The 13,631-nt window shown below is 45.7% G+C and overlaps 1 protein-coding gene across 1 annotated transcript in view; it reads left to right on the top strand.

Moving 5' to 3' along the window:
* Window positions 1-13,631, top strand: part of LOC309808852 (forkhead-associated domain-containing protein 1-like) — a gene marked incomplete at both ends in the record, with an annotated part of 80,275 nt that overhangs the window by 20,655 nt on the left and 45,989 nt on the right. The window lies entirely within an intron of this gene.

Genomic DNA, 13,631 nt, shown 5'->3' with positions numbered 1-13,631 from the left:
AGGCTTCTCTGTATGCCTGGGTCTGGGTCTTCTCAGCGGTGCAGGGCGTTGAGAGAGTATCTATGTATAAAAAGTCAAAGTCTCTGGCCAGAGTAGACGCTCAAGGCCTGCCAGCTGTTATCACACCGGATCAGAAATGTTCCCGGGATCAGGACCTAAGGTATGGCCCCAGGTTAAGCGGAACGTAAGCCAAAATTCGCCCAGCAAAGCTCAGTGACCAGAAGTATCTGGTTCAGTAGGGAGGCAGGATGGGGGCTGGTTAGCAACACAGTCCTGGGTCAGAACCCCAGCTCTGCCACTGGCCTACTCGGTGCACTCTTGCACAAACCATTGGACCCCTCGGAACCTCGGTTTCCTCATCTACAAAATGGGGCCAACGACAGCAATGACCTTGCAGGCTTATCTCGAGGGCTAAATGAGATGGTTCTAATTGTAAAACTCCCAGAATAATGCCCATTCGTGGTGAGCACACAATTAATACCTGTCGTGTGTGTCCCAGAGAGACGGCGTGTTAACCTCACTCCCCAGCACCAAGAACGCTGCATGGACTGAGACCTCCGAGGCTTAAAGTCCTTTCGGGGACGAGGCTGGGTATAAATAAATAAAGTTTAGAGAATCTAGGCAGAATCCTGGGTGTGGGTCCCCTAGGCAGCCCTAAATACCCACTCAGAGAAGATGAGCACCGTCCCTCAGGCTGCAGGGCCCGTGACACCGCATCCACCACGTTTGGCTTTGAAAACCTGGGACAGTTTTCTCCTGCTGCTTCTCAGCCCCCTTTTCCTCCTTGGACCAACATTAAAGTGTGCTCACTTGTGGGATGCACTGGGATCCACTGGCCGCCCTGAGGAGGGGCTCCTGACCCAGAAGGTGTTGACCTGATCAGGGGTTCTCAACATGGGTTCTAAGGATCCCCCTCGTCAGAAGCACGTGGGGAGCAGACCCACAGTGCAGATCTGGGCTTCACCCCAGGCCTGAGGACTCATACTTAGGATTCCCAGATGAAATACAGGACACGCAGTTAAATCTGAATTTCAGAGAAGCAACAAATCATTGTTATGTACAGGTGTGGCCCAACTATTGCAAGGAACCCCTTATGCTAAAAAAATTATTTGGTGTTTATCTGAAATTCAGATTTAACGGACACCCTATAGTTTATTATATATTGACTTATTCATTTCTTTATTTATGCGAAATCTGGCAACCATACACATCCTCCCTGGGAGTAGGGCCTGGGAATATGCATTCTCACAAGCTCCCTGATGATTCTGATGCACCGCCAATAGGAGGGAAACCGAAATTTAGAATCATTTGTATGGAACACTTACAGAATTTTTTAGGGATCAAAGAAAAGGGGATTTCACACTCCCAAGCCTGAAAATCCAAGTTCATGAAGTTTGAATCAATGTGCCCCAACATGTCTGATTCCAAGGAATTTTCAGGAATGTTCAGTAAAATTACAGGTTCCCAGGCCCCCTCCCTGGGAAATTCTGACTCTGTGGCTTGCCTGTGGGGAGAAGAATAGGGGAGCAGCAAATAATATCTGCATTTTTTTCTTTTTTTTTCCTACAAAGATATTTATTGAAATATTATTGATAGGGGCATAAAATTTGAAACCTAAATTTCCATCCAAAGGAGGCATTGTTTAATAAATTATATTGTTTAATATATTCTAAGGAGTTTAATATATTATAAGGAGTTTGTTTATATATGGAATACTGTTCTGCCTTTTTAAAACACAGCTTTCTTGAGATATAATTGACATGCCATAAACGGCACATGTTTAAAGTCTGTAAGTGGATGGGCTTTGACATATGGGTACACCTGTGAAACCATAGCCACAATCAAGACAGTGAACAGCTCCTTCATCCTCCAAAGTTTCCTCCGGATCACAGCAAGTGTTTGTTTGCTTGCTTGCTCTTAACAGCTTCACTGAAGTACAATTTACATAACAGTAACTTCACCCATTTTAAGTGTCCAATTCAATCAATTTGAATATATTGATGGAGTTGTGCAGCCATCACCACAACCTGCTTTCAGAACACTTTCATCCATTTCTATCACCCCAAACCTTGGAGAAACCTTGGAGGTATTTCATTTTGGGGTTTGTTTTTAACTTTTAATTTTCAAAATTATGGTAAAATACACATAAAATTTACCATCTTAACCATGTTTAAGTGTACAGTTCACAGTGGCATTAAATCTATTCACACTGTTGTGCAGCCATCATCCCCATCCATCATCAGAACTTTGTTCATCTTCCCAAACTGAAACTCTAAGCCCATCAAATCAAACCCCCTGCTTCCTTCCTCCCCTCCCACCATGCTGTGTCTGTGAATTGGACTATTCTAGGTTCCTCATATAAATGGAATCTTACATTGTTTGTCCTTTTGCGATCATCTTATTTCACTTAGTATGATATCCTCATGGTTCATTCCAGTTGAATATTTCATTGTATGGATTCACCACATTTTGTTTATCTGCTCATCCATCCATGGCCACTTGGGTTGCTTCCACCTTTTGGCCATTTTGAGTAAGTTTGTTATGAACACGGGTGTACAACTATGGAATGGGGACTTTATTTTACAAGGTGCTTCTTATATAATTGTGGGAAACAGTGATGACGACCTCTAACCTTGAGCAGATAAGACGGAAGAAGATGTTTTGTAAGAAGAGAAACCAGGAGAGCAGCAGGAGGAATCACTGACGTGAACAGCACTGTGCTAAGCAATTCACCTGCTCTCCCTTATTTCACGCTCACAGCAACCTATGAGATGGGTTCTCCCGTGATCCCCATTTTACAGACAAGGAATCCGAAACTCAGAGAGGTTAAGTAATTTCCCCAGGGCCACACAGCTTGTCAGTGCAAATTAAACACTACCCCCACTTGCGGAAAAAGGAGGGGAGAAAACCATTTAGTCTGATGCTAGCTGGAGCAGTAGCCTTGACTGGTTTTCACACCGAGGAAAGCATACTCTCACGGTCACTCGAATATACACGGATTTTTTCAATTCTTATTCCTACACGCACTTGCACCTTGCTTCATTCCTTGGTTGACTGCAGGCAGCTGCACAAGTGTTCCCCTGGCCTGTGCCCAGGGCACTTTGCAGGACTCTCCACAGCCCCATCTTCTCAAAAGTGCTCTCTGCCGGGGCGTCCCCAGCTTGAGAAGCTTCCATCCATGATGCTCATATTCATGCAGGGGTCCTTTGCAGCGTCCGTGTGAGGGCAGCCTGTGGACTGACTGACACCTTCCTACAAATTCCATTTCCTGATGACCCCAACCTGCTGGCTATTTAAAAGAAGAGAAAGGAAGAGGGGAAAAGGGAGAGGTATTGAAGAGCATCTGTCATCAAATATTTTGAAGCCCAGTTTTTCTAAAAAATTCGTGGCCGTCTTGCTTCCGGCCTATTCTTGTTTCCAATTGATTTTGGGGTCCCTGGTGAGGGCGCTGTGTTTCCTCCTTGGATGGAGTTTCCACGGAGGACTGCCCTGATATCATACAGATTAAGTATGATGAGAACTGTTCTTCTCCCGACAAAGAGTTCCCAAATGAAAGCATTTAGTTCAGGTTTTGTGGTGACCCTAACCAATAGAGGAGGGTGTGACAGCATTTTACTGGGGGAGGGGGGTGAGGTGCGGGGCGCTTAGGAATCCAGATGTGTTTGCAGGTGTCACAGTGGTTAGAGCACGTGCCCTGAGGTCAGGCTGACTCCAGCGCCGTCCCAGCCCTGCTCTTGACCGGCTTTTATACTGGACGTGCACAAATCATCTACCTCTCAGGGCCTCGGTCCCCACTCCTGTAACAGTAGTTCCTACCACCTTGAGTGACTGTGGTATTAAGTGGGCAAAGTGCGTAAATTGCTTAGTCCAGCATCTGGCACCTAATAAGCACATGATAACCCTCAGCTTTAGAGTCAAGCAAACCAGCATGGAGCAGCCAAGATGCCTCCTTTGTAAGTGTCCTTTTGGACAGGGAAACCTCCCAAGACCTGCCCCCGCTTGCAGATAAATATATTTGCAGATAAATACATTTGCTGATAAATTACCCATAGAATAACATACAAGATGGAAAAATATAAAGAAAAACTCTTGTTTGACAAAGTGCATTGGCAGGCAGGTTGTGCCCAGGACCATCCTTTTTTTTTTTTTTTTTTTTGCGGTCGCGTGCCTCTCACTGTTGTGGCCTCTCCCGTTGCAGAACACAGGCTCCGTACGTGCAGGCTCAGAGGCCAAGGCTCACACGCCCAGCCACTCTGCGGCATGTGGGATCTTCCCAGACCGGGTCACAAACCCGTGTCCCCTGCATCGGCAGGTGGACTCTCAACCACTGCGCCACCGGGGAAGCCCCCAGGACCATACTTTGTAAATTATAGCTCTCTCATCAAAGTATTACCTAGGGCTGCCATATTGCACAACTCCAGGGTCACCATTCACAACGTAGTCCATGTGGATGGCGCCCACTGAAACTGTGCAGGACATAACCCGCAGGGCCATCTGCAATGCCCTGAAGCAACCGTTGATTACTCCCATAGAGTCTTGGCACCAGGCGTGGGAAATTGAGGTCCCAGAGTCAGGTGTGCTGCCGTGTTGTGGGTTTTGTTGGTTGTTGCCTTTACTCATGCTTTCTGAGCTCTGGGAAAGGAGGTGTGGAAACAAGCTGTGCTAGTCACAGTGGCGCCGTTCTTACAAGGCAGCTGAGTAAGGAAACCCACGTCACCCGTATGTATCCATCATGTCTTTCTCTATTCTGAAATACGGCAAAACGGATGGAAATGGCCAGAATGAAAAAGGAAGCCAGGCGCCACAAATGACGTGCCGAGTTGTTCCATGAGGGGGTTGACAGCTCCTTGGCGGCAGCCCCCATCCCCATGACGGCCTGTGTCTGGCCTTCCCTGTTGCCTGCTCTGCCCTGTTCCCAGTCCAGCCAGACTCTCCCACGTGGCTCCTGGATACTGTCCTCTGTCCCTGCAATGTCATGACGTCCTGTCTTGCGAGAAGAGCGCCCTCTGTCGGCCAATATTCCTTGCTGCTTTAATGGGGAAGCTCTGCAGAACACAATCGAGAAAGCAAGGCCTTTGGAGTTAGATGGACCCAAGTTGAAATGCCAGCTGCAACTGACTTTACCTTTCTGAGCTTCAATTTCCAATTTCTGCCAAGGAGCTACTCATTAATCCCAGGTCCCCTTTCCCCCTTCAGTTGTTTTTATAGAGGTCCCTGGGACCACCCCTATCATGGCATAAACTGAGGCTCAGAGAGTTTCAGCGACTTCCCCAAGGTTAGGCATCAGTCATATAGATCCAGAGACAGGATTAAAAGCCAGCTCTCCTGAGTCCCTTGGAGGCTTTTCCTAATAGCACGAAGCATCGTGGGGCCGTGAGAGCCCAGGCAGGTCCTTCACTGCCCAGCGGTTAAGGAAGGTCTTGCAATTCCCAGTCCAACCTGCAATTTCACACTCTGACAGGGGATGATTCATTATGTGGGTAAAAACGAAAGCCACTGATAATAGAAGAAAATGCATTTTCAGTTATCTGGCTTCCTTGCTTGTTTGGCTCCACTAACTTTTTTTTTGGCTGCACCAATGCAGGATCTTAGTTCCTCAACCGGGGATCAAACCTGCACCCCCTGCATTGGAAGCGTGGAATCTTAACCACTGGACGGCCAGGGAAGTCCCTGGCTCCACTAACTTTTTTTCTTTAATTATTTTATTTATTTTATTTATTTATTTTTGGCTGTGTTGGGTCTTCATTGATGCGCGCGGTCTTTCTCTAGTTGCGGCGAGCGGGGGCTACCCTTCATTGCAGTGCGCGGGTTTCTCATTGCGGTGGCCTCTCTTGTTGCGGAGCATGGGCTCTAGGTGCATGCGCTTCAGTAGTTGTGGCATGCGGGCTCAGTTGTTGTGGCTCGCGGGCTCTAGAGCACAGGCTCAGTAGTTGTGGCCCATGGGCTTAGTTGCTCCGCGGCATGTGGGATCTTCCTGGACCAGGGCTCGAATCCCTGTCCCCTGCATTGGCAGGCGGATTCTTAACCACTGCGCCCCCAGGGAAGTCCATCCACTAACTCTTTACCAGGGATATTGCTGCCGTTCCTGGACAAATTCAGTTGCCCCCTTTCTTCTTCTTTTTTGACGATGGTGATCATACCTGATGGCTAATGTTTTATGCTCATTTATTATGGATCAGGAAGTGTTCCCAGCATTTCACGTGTACTATCTCACCCACTTCTCACAGACTAAGAAATGGCTGTTAGTATCCCTATGTCTTACAGACAAGGCACAGAAATGACACACTCGTCAGGGTCCCAGAGAAGGAGCAGAGCCGGGAGCCGGACCAGAGTCTGTGTTACGCCGGATCCCAAGGTCTTAACCCGAGGTCGGCACGTTATGGCCCAAGGCCAATGCGGGCCATCGCCTGCTTTTGTAAAGTTTCCTGGGAACACAGCCATCCCATTCATTTCAGTATTGCCTGTGTTGTCGGCTACAACGGCAGAGTAAGCTGGGCAGATCATATGGCCCACAGGGCTGGAAATGCTTACTGTCTGGCTCTACAGAAAACGTTTACCAGCCTCTGCTTGTAACATTATGCAGTACTGCCTCTTTCATTTGACTTGGTTTCTAAAAGAAGAACTTAAAATAGAGGGGGGAGCTGGGGAGAAAGAACTCACTCAGATTGAGCCTTACTGTGTGCCAGGAAATGTGCTGGTTAATTGCTTAAGTTTACTGAGGAATAAGAAAAAACAGACAAGCTGGAAAACTAAATTTTGAACAGTCTTTTCAATACCTCTTTAAAAGAGAGCTGGAAATATGTGGTTCTAAATATACATACACATATATATGCATTTGCAAATATAGTAATAATATAATTACATTGACATGGATCTGATAAATGTACTAGACATTAACATATTATATATACAACAGATGCATATTACAAATTTTGCCTGTTTCTTCAACTGGAAAGTTTTCTTTTAAAACTGTGGACTGTTGGGAATTCCCTGGTGGTCCAGTGGTTAGGACTCAGTGCTCTCAGTGCTCTCACTGCTGAGGGCCTGGGTTCAATTTCTGGTCAGGTAACTAAGATCCCACAAGTGCACGGCGAGGCCAAAAAGCTAAATAAATAAAACTATGGAATGTCTTCCCTGAGTCACTTTTGAAGCAGAAATTTGGGATTTGTAGTCTGAAGCCTGCTGTAGCTAGAGAACTATTTATCTATCAAAGTTTCTCTAAGCAGCGTTTTACTACTTGTCTTATGATTGATTCCTTGGTCTTAAATCATTCTTCTCTGGAGATGCTGCTTTACTTTTAAAAGTTGAAAGGTAAATTTGGTGCATGATGACAGTCTGGTGGGTTTTATTTGAGCATGTCATAACCTTTAAAACAACTTTCACTCTGAGTACATAGTGATGCTTATGCTAAAGTCTCAGTAAGCATACTGTCCAGGAAATTTGATTGTTTGCAAGTATCAGAAAACCAACTAAAACTAGCCTAGGCAAAAAAAAAAAAAAAAAAAAAAAAAAGCTCATGGAACTGAAAAGGCCAAAAGCTGCAGCTTAGGCCCAGCTGGATCCAGGCGCCCAAATCATGGTCAGGAATCTGACTCTTTCTTCCCTGTTAGCTTCCCAATCTCAGACAGACTCTTGCCTCACCTGTAGGAAAGTGGCCACCAGCAGCCCCAGCACCCTACAAAGTAGCAGTTCCAGGGATAGAGCCAGCATCTTCATTGACAGTGGCTTGGATCACGTGGCTTCCCCTGAACCAATCACTGAGGCCATGGGCCAGGAATGCTCTGATTGGCCAGGCCTGGTTTATGGTCTCACCCCTGGGGTGGAAGGATCAGAGTTCTATGGACTCAGGATTGTCAGGGAAAGGGTGTCTTCCCTGAAAAAAAATTAAGGTGCCCATCCAGAAGATGGAAGAAATGGATGCAGGGGAGGCAAAAACAAAGAAGATGTCCATGACATTAGGAAGCATTCCTATTGCCTAAGTGGAGCCTTCCTAACAGGATTTGCCACTAAGGATCTGGGGGGAGGAAAATGACGAATAATCCACTTTTCCATTGGAAAAGTCCCAGGCCAGTCTCCAAGGAAGCATAGTTGCTCATTTCTCTCCTGTGGTGAACTGGTGTGATGAGAAGCTCAGAGTCAGGGCCTTAGTTGTCCATCCCCAAGAAGGGTGATGTTTCCACATTCCTGGGACCTCTGAATAGGGCCCGTTGTTGAGGAGGATGTGGCTTTACTGTACCGGGAGTTGAGAAGCCGGCAACTGAGTGAATGACCAGAGAGTATGGTGCCCTTCAGAACAAAGCCTCTTTCTGGTCAAGCTTTGTCATCTCCTACCTGACCTTGTAGGATTTCCTCTACCCTGTGCTCTTACAGGTCCCGTGGGGACTTACTTATGTGATGAGAACTCCTGAGGCTGGGTGTTTTATATCAAAGGCGATTTCCCGAGACCAGTGAAGTGGAGGGCACGGGGCAGCAGACAGCCTCAGGCTCGGCCTCTGCAGCAGAAACTCACACAAAAGGACCCCTGAGGCTGTGTTGTCACCAGATGTCTACAGGCGATGCAGATGACATCGGGGGAGGTGGAGACGGGAGCGCGGGCTGAACCCTTAGCATCCTGCTGAGACAGAACCCAGACTCGGTCAGGAACCAGGCCGCGTCCTGCTTCCTCTGGCAGACCACACCCTTTGTTACCAAATCAGAACCACGTTGCTCCTTCTCTGAACTTAGTTGATGATCATTCATTCATTCATTCATTCCGTCTCTCTATCTGGCAAGACCCAATTGAAGCAGGCCAAGTCTAGGGGTAGCAAAAGCTATTTGCAAAAATCCGGCTGTTTTCTCATTAGATTCTATTTCCCATTTTATGGACTGACCAGGAAGCTGATTAGAACTTGAAAGGAAAGGAAAAACCGTAAGATTGAAGATTTACAAGAAAATGGGAAAATTAGATGGGCCAGATCTCCTTTAACACAGCTGGGAAAAACCCAAACGAATGGCTTTTCTGAACAGCTCAAAGGGACTTAATTCTTTTAAGTTCCAAAACCTAAAAATAATGTATAACTTGGCGGTTCTGTGTTCTAAATGTATAACCCTGATTTCTCACACTGAAGCCCCGTACGTGATTTACCCTTTTCTTGGGGACATAGAATTATTACCCGTCTCTGAGTTACGGTGACACCCCGGTAGCTGTTGAGATAAAGGCCATTTGTCCTGGCACCAAGAAGCCCCCTCTCCTGGCTTCTGAGATCTACTGGCCATGTTTTCTAGTCTCCATTCTGTCTTTCCAGGTCCATGGCTCCTCCATGCTGCGGTCAGTGTCCCTGCTCGCCACCATCACCCCTACCCCCCAGGCCCTTCCAGACCATGGGAATTAAGCTCCACATCTATGTATGTTAAATTTTTCTGTAAGGAAGCCGGTCTCTTCTCCCTCCTTTATGTATTTACTCACTAATGTATCTATGTCAGTATGGATCCATGTATACTGATTTTACACTTTGAATTATAATCCAATACTCATTAAATATTTCTTCGCTCAAATTCTTCCAGCCTTGGCCACTGGGAGCTCTTTCAGATTGCTTGCTGTGTCCTTGAGCATCTCCCCACCTTTTCGTTTTGGGCACTTGCTTACTCTCTGCTGTTACAAGATGCACCAGGCTTAACATGTGTTTTCCCCATCCCAGCCCCAGAATCAAAGTGCTTTTTATTTACACTCCATTTGCCAACTGTTCAGCTCAGTCAGCGAACACCTACCATGAGTAGTAGGCACTCTGCTGGGTGCCAGCACAGCCAGAAATTGCTGGTAAATATTTAATGACCAGCTCTCTGGAAAAAGTAAAGTACATGGGTGCATAGCATAAGGTTTACTGATATAAAGAATGTGTAGCACAGTCTTTCCATGTAACAAGAAATGCAGTACTCTTTCTTGTAAATTCTATATAGCCAGCTGAGTCTCACAGAATGCTTTCATTGACTTTAGGTGAATTCTTGTATCCATAGCCAATTTCTCATTGCAGTTGACGAATGAGAGAGTTCCCAACCTGAGCACTCGTGGGTATTTTTGGATATTTTGGATTTATGAATAATACAAGTGAAAAAAGAAAGACGTTAGAACTTCACATGTTCATCAGTGACATGAGTGACTTTGTTGCTGCATCAGATAATAATTTTTAAATACTGGAAGAACGTTTCCCCAATTTTTTGCTCTATTCATAACATAACGGCTAAGACACAACATGCTTTTGTATAATCTGCATTGTTAACATTTTCTCCATTACCGTCTTAAGTCTAGGCAATCAACAAAACAAACAAACAAACAAAATCAAGCTCTACATGAACCACCATTATCAAACATATTTATAAAACTTTTTAAAAACCAAGCCCTCATTTATAACATTTCCTGATTTGTATGGTGTAATACGCCCTCCACGGTCAATTTCAAGCTCCCAATGACACATCCCTGAATACAGAGAAGGAAAGAGAGGTGTGGTAACACATTACTATGTAACATTTCCAACAGAAACATATAGTAGAGTGAAATAAACTCAAGAGCATAGGTAATAATAAAATAGAGTAAAATAATTAAGAAGAGGTGAGTTTTAAGTTTGTATCACCTTTTTTTCTGATATAATTTAATGGTAAATTTATGTAAGTTAATTCTTATTAATGGCTGTGTTTATCAACCAGTTGGCAAAATTCCTGGACATTTAACAATCAGTTCTCGTGGGCGGGTACCAGCTGACCCCAGGACTCCTCTGGTACAGCAGTAAACATACCACAGGTCTTCCCAGATTGAGGCTGGGGTCCTCTGAGCTGCTTCCAGGGCGTGGCATGTACCAGATGAATAACACTTCCATAAGACAGTTGTCAGTGTTCCTAGAAAATCCCATTTCTAAGTAGCCCATGCGATGTCTTGTGTTTTTTCACACCATCTAATGTTCATTTCCTTTTTTTAACTCGGAAAATATCCTATCATTCACTAACCAATCATCTAAGATCCGTTTGTGAGTATGGAAAGCAGGTAATAAATCATGACTTCGAGTAACCTAGAAGTCCTAAGAGCACAGGTATTGGAGTCCAATAGTGTCACCACTTCCTGGCTGTGAGACCTTGGGCAAGTCATTTAACCTCTCTGAGCTTCAGTTTCTTAATCCACACAATGAGGGGTAAAATGCCTCCTGCAAGGTTATTCTGGAGATCAGATGAGACGACATGCATTAAGTGCCCAGCACAGTCTGTGGCACATCTGTGGCTTCTCTACACAGTGGCTCATAGCCGTTGTATTGTCCACAATTACTTACAAATGGCAGAGCACATAACAAGCTCTCCAAGGGCAAGGTCTAAGTTTCCACCTTCTCTGCAGGCTCCAGGGCTTCCTGGCAGAGTTCATGTGTACTGTAGGCACTCGATGTGCAAACTACTTCGAATTTTTTTTAGGGTCTCCCGTTCAACTTATACTCTTTTCAGGGTTAGAAGCAGATATTGGGGAGATAACACAAAGAACAAATAGATAACTTGAAAAAAAATAGATAGTGATTTCTTGAGTAAATCATTGACCTGTGTTTATTAAAGCTAATATAAATTCAGCCGTGGATGTGGTCATGGTTAATCCAGGTGGTTGACAACCTGCTTTTTTTTTTTTTTTTTTTGGTACACGGGCCTCTCACTGTTGTGGCCTCTCCCGTTGCGGAGCACAGGCTCCAGACGCGCAGGTTCAGTGGCCATGTCTCACGGGCCTAGCCGCTCTGTGGCATGTGGGATCTTCCCGGACCGGGGCACGAACCCGTGTTCCCTGCATCGGCAGGCGGACTCTCAACCACTGCACCACCAGGGAAGCCCCAACCTGCTATTTTAAAGGTAGTATGGAAAAGAAATCAGGACTATCACATATGCTACCTCAAAAACAAAACAAAAAACCCAACCATGGCAACATACCATATGGTCAGAGAACAGACACAAAGAAAGAGAAAAGGCATTAGCGTGTATTTTTAAACTAAAGTTTCTAAAAACAGACTTGAAGACTTCCCTGGTGACACAGTGGATAAGAATCCACCTGCCAGTGCAGGGGACACAGGTTTGAGCCCTGGTCTGGGAAGATCCCATATGTCGTGGAGGAACTAAGCCCATGCGCCACAACTACTGAGCCTGCGCTCTAGAGCCCACGTGCCACAACTGCTGAGCCCATGTGCCCCAGCTACTGCAGCCCATGCGCCTAGAGCCCACACTCCGAAACAAGAGAAGCCACCACAAGGAGAAGCCTGTGCACCACAACAAGAGTAGCCCCCCGCTCGCCGCAACTAAAGAAAGCCTGCACGTAGCAACGAAAACCCAACACGGACAAAAATAAATAGAATTAAATCTAAAATAAATAAATAATAAAAACAAACTTGTTGATAACTGACCTTGACCCCATGCTTCCTGTACAGCCCAGAGCTAGCTTTTAATGTGAGTCTTCTTCTTATGTTTGCTTTTCTCCCTGCCTGTATCGTTGTAGTTGCCAGCAGCAATTTCTGAGAAAACCTTGACCTTCCCTTTGATAAAGCAAGCCGGGAAACTAGAGAAAACCAACTTTAACCATCCAACTAAAGCTACCCTCAACCAACATGCTTCAGAGGGAAAAAAAAAAAAAAACCTTTATTTTTAAATTTTTAAACCCGAAGAGCTTGGAGTCTCTGCTGCGTTTATACATCTTTGGCTCCTTCCCACTAGGGGCCCTATCGTTCGGGCTCTGTGTGCTGCAAGCAACAGAAACCAGCTCTAGCCAGCCTCAGGGATGGAGCACTTCAGGGTAGCACCCCAGCCAGTGCTCAAAACCAGCTTCCTTATTTTCCCCACCATGTTCACAGCAGCATAGTTATAATAGCCATGAGGTAGAAACCACCCAAGTGCCCATGACGCTTAATGGATAAAAAAAATACACTCTAAACTGTATGGTGGAATATTATTTAGCCTTAAAAATGAAGGAAGGGCTTCCCTGGTGGCGCAGTGGTTGAGAGTCCGCCTGCTGATGCAGGGGACACGGGTTCATGCCCCAGTCCGGGAGGATCCCGCATGCCGCGGAGCGGCCGGGCCCGTGAGCCATGGCCGCTGAGCCTGCACGTCCGGAGCCTGTGCTCCACAACGAGAGAGGCCACAGCAGTGAGAGGCCCGCCTACCACACACACAAAAAAATAATAAAATAAAAGAAGGAAATTCTGACATGTTACAACATGGATGAACCTTGAGGGCATTATGCTAAGTGAAATACGCCAGTCACAAAAAGACAGGTACCATGTGATTTCACTTATTTGAGGTACTTGGTACTTAGAGTAGTCCAATTCATAGAGACAGAATGTTGGTCACCACGGGCTGGGTGGCGGAGGGAATGGGGAGTTGTCTACTGGTTAATAGAGTTTACGTTTTGCAAGACGAAAAAGTTCTGGAGATCCATCTCACAGAAATGTGACTATACTTAACACCACTGAACTGTATGCTTTAAAATGGCTAAGATGATAAATTTTATGTTGCAGGTTATTTACCACAATCTGAAAAATAAATAAACAGCTTCCCTCTCTCCATGTCTGGGCTCCACTCCCTCATGCTGGCTGCATTGTGAAGTCCCACCAGGTCACTCCAGATCCTGGTGTCCAGCCAAGTCT

Source organism: Mesoplodon mirus (genome assembly GCF_964341445.2).
Source record: "Mesoplodon mirus genome assembly, chromosome: 7".
Classification (NCBI taxonomy): Eukaryota; Metazoa; Chordata; class Mammalia; order Artiodactyla; family Ziphiidae; genus Mesoplodon; species Mesoplodon mirus.
Note: the sequence above shows the minus strand (reverse complement) of the source record. Positions and strands in the feature narration are given on the sequence as shown.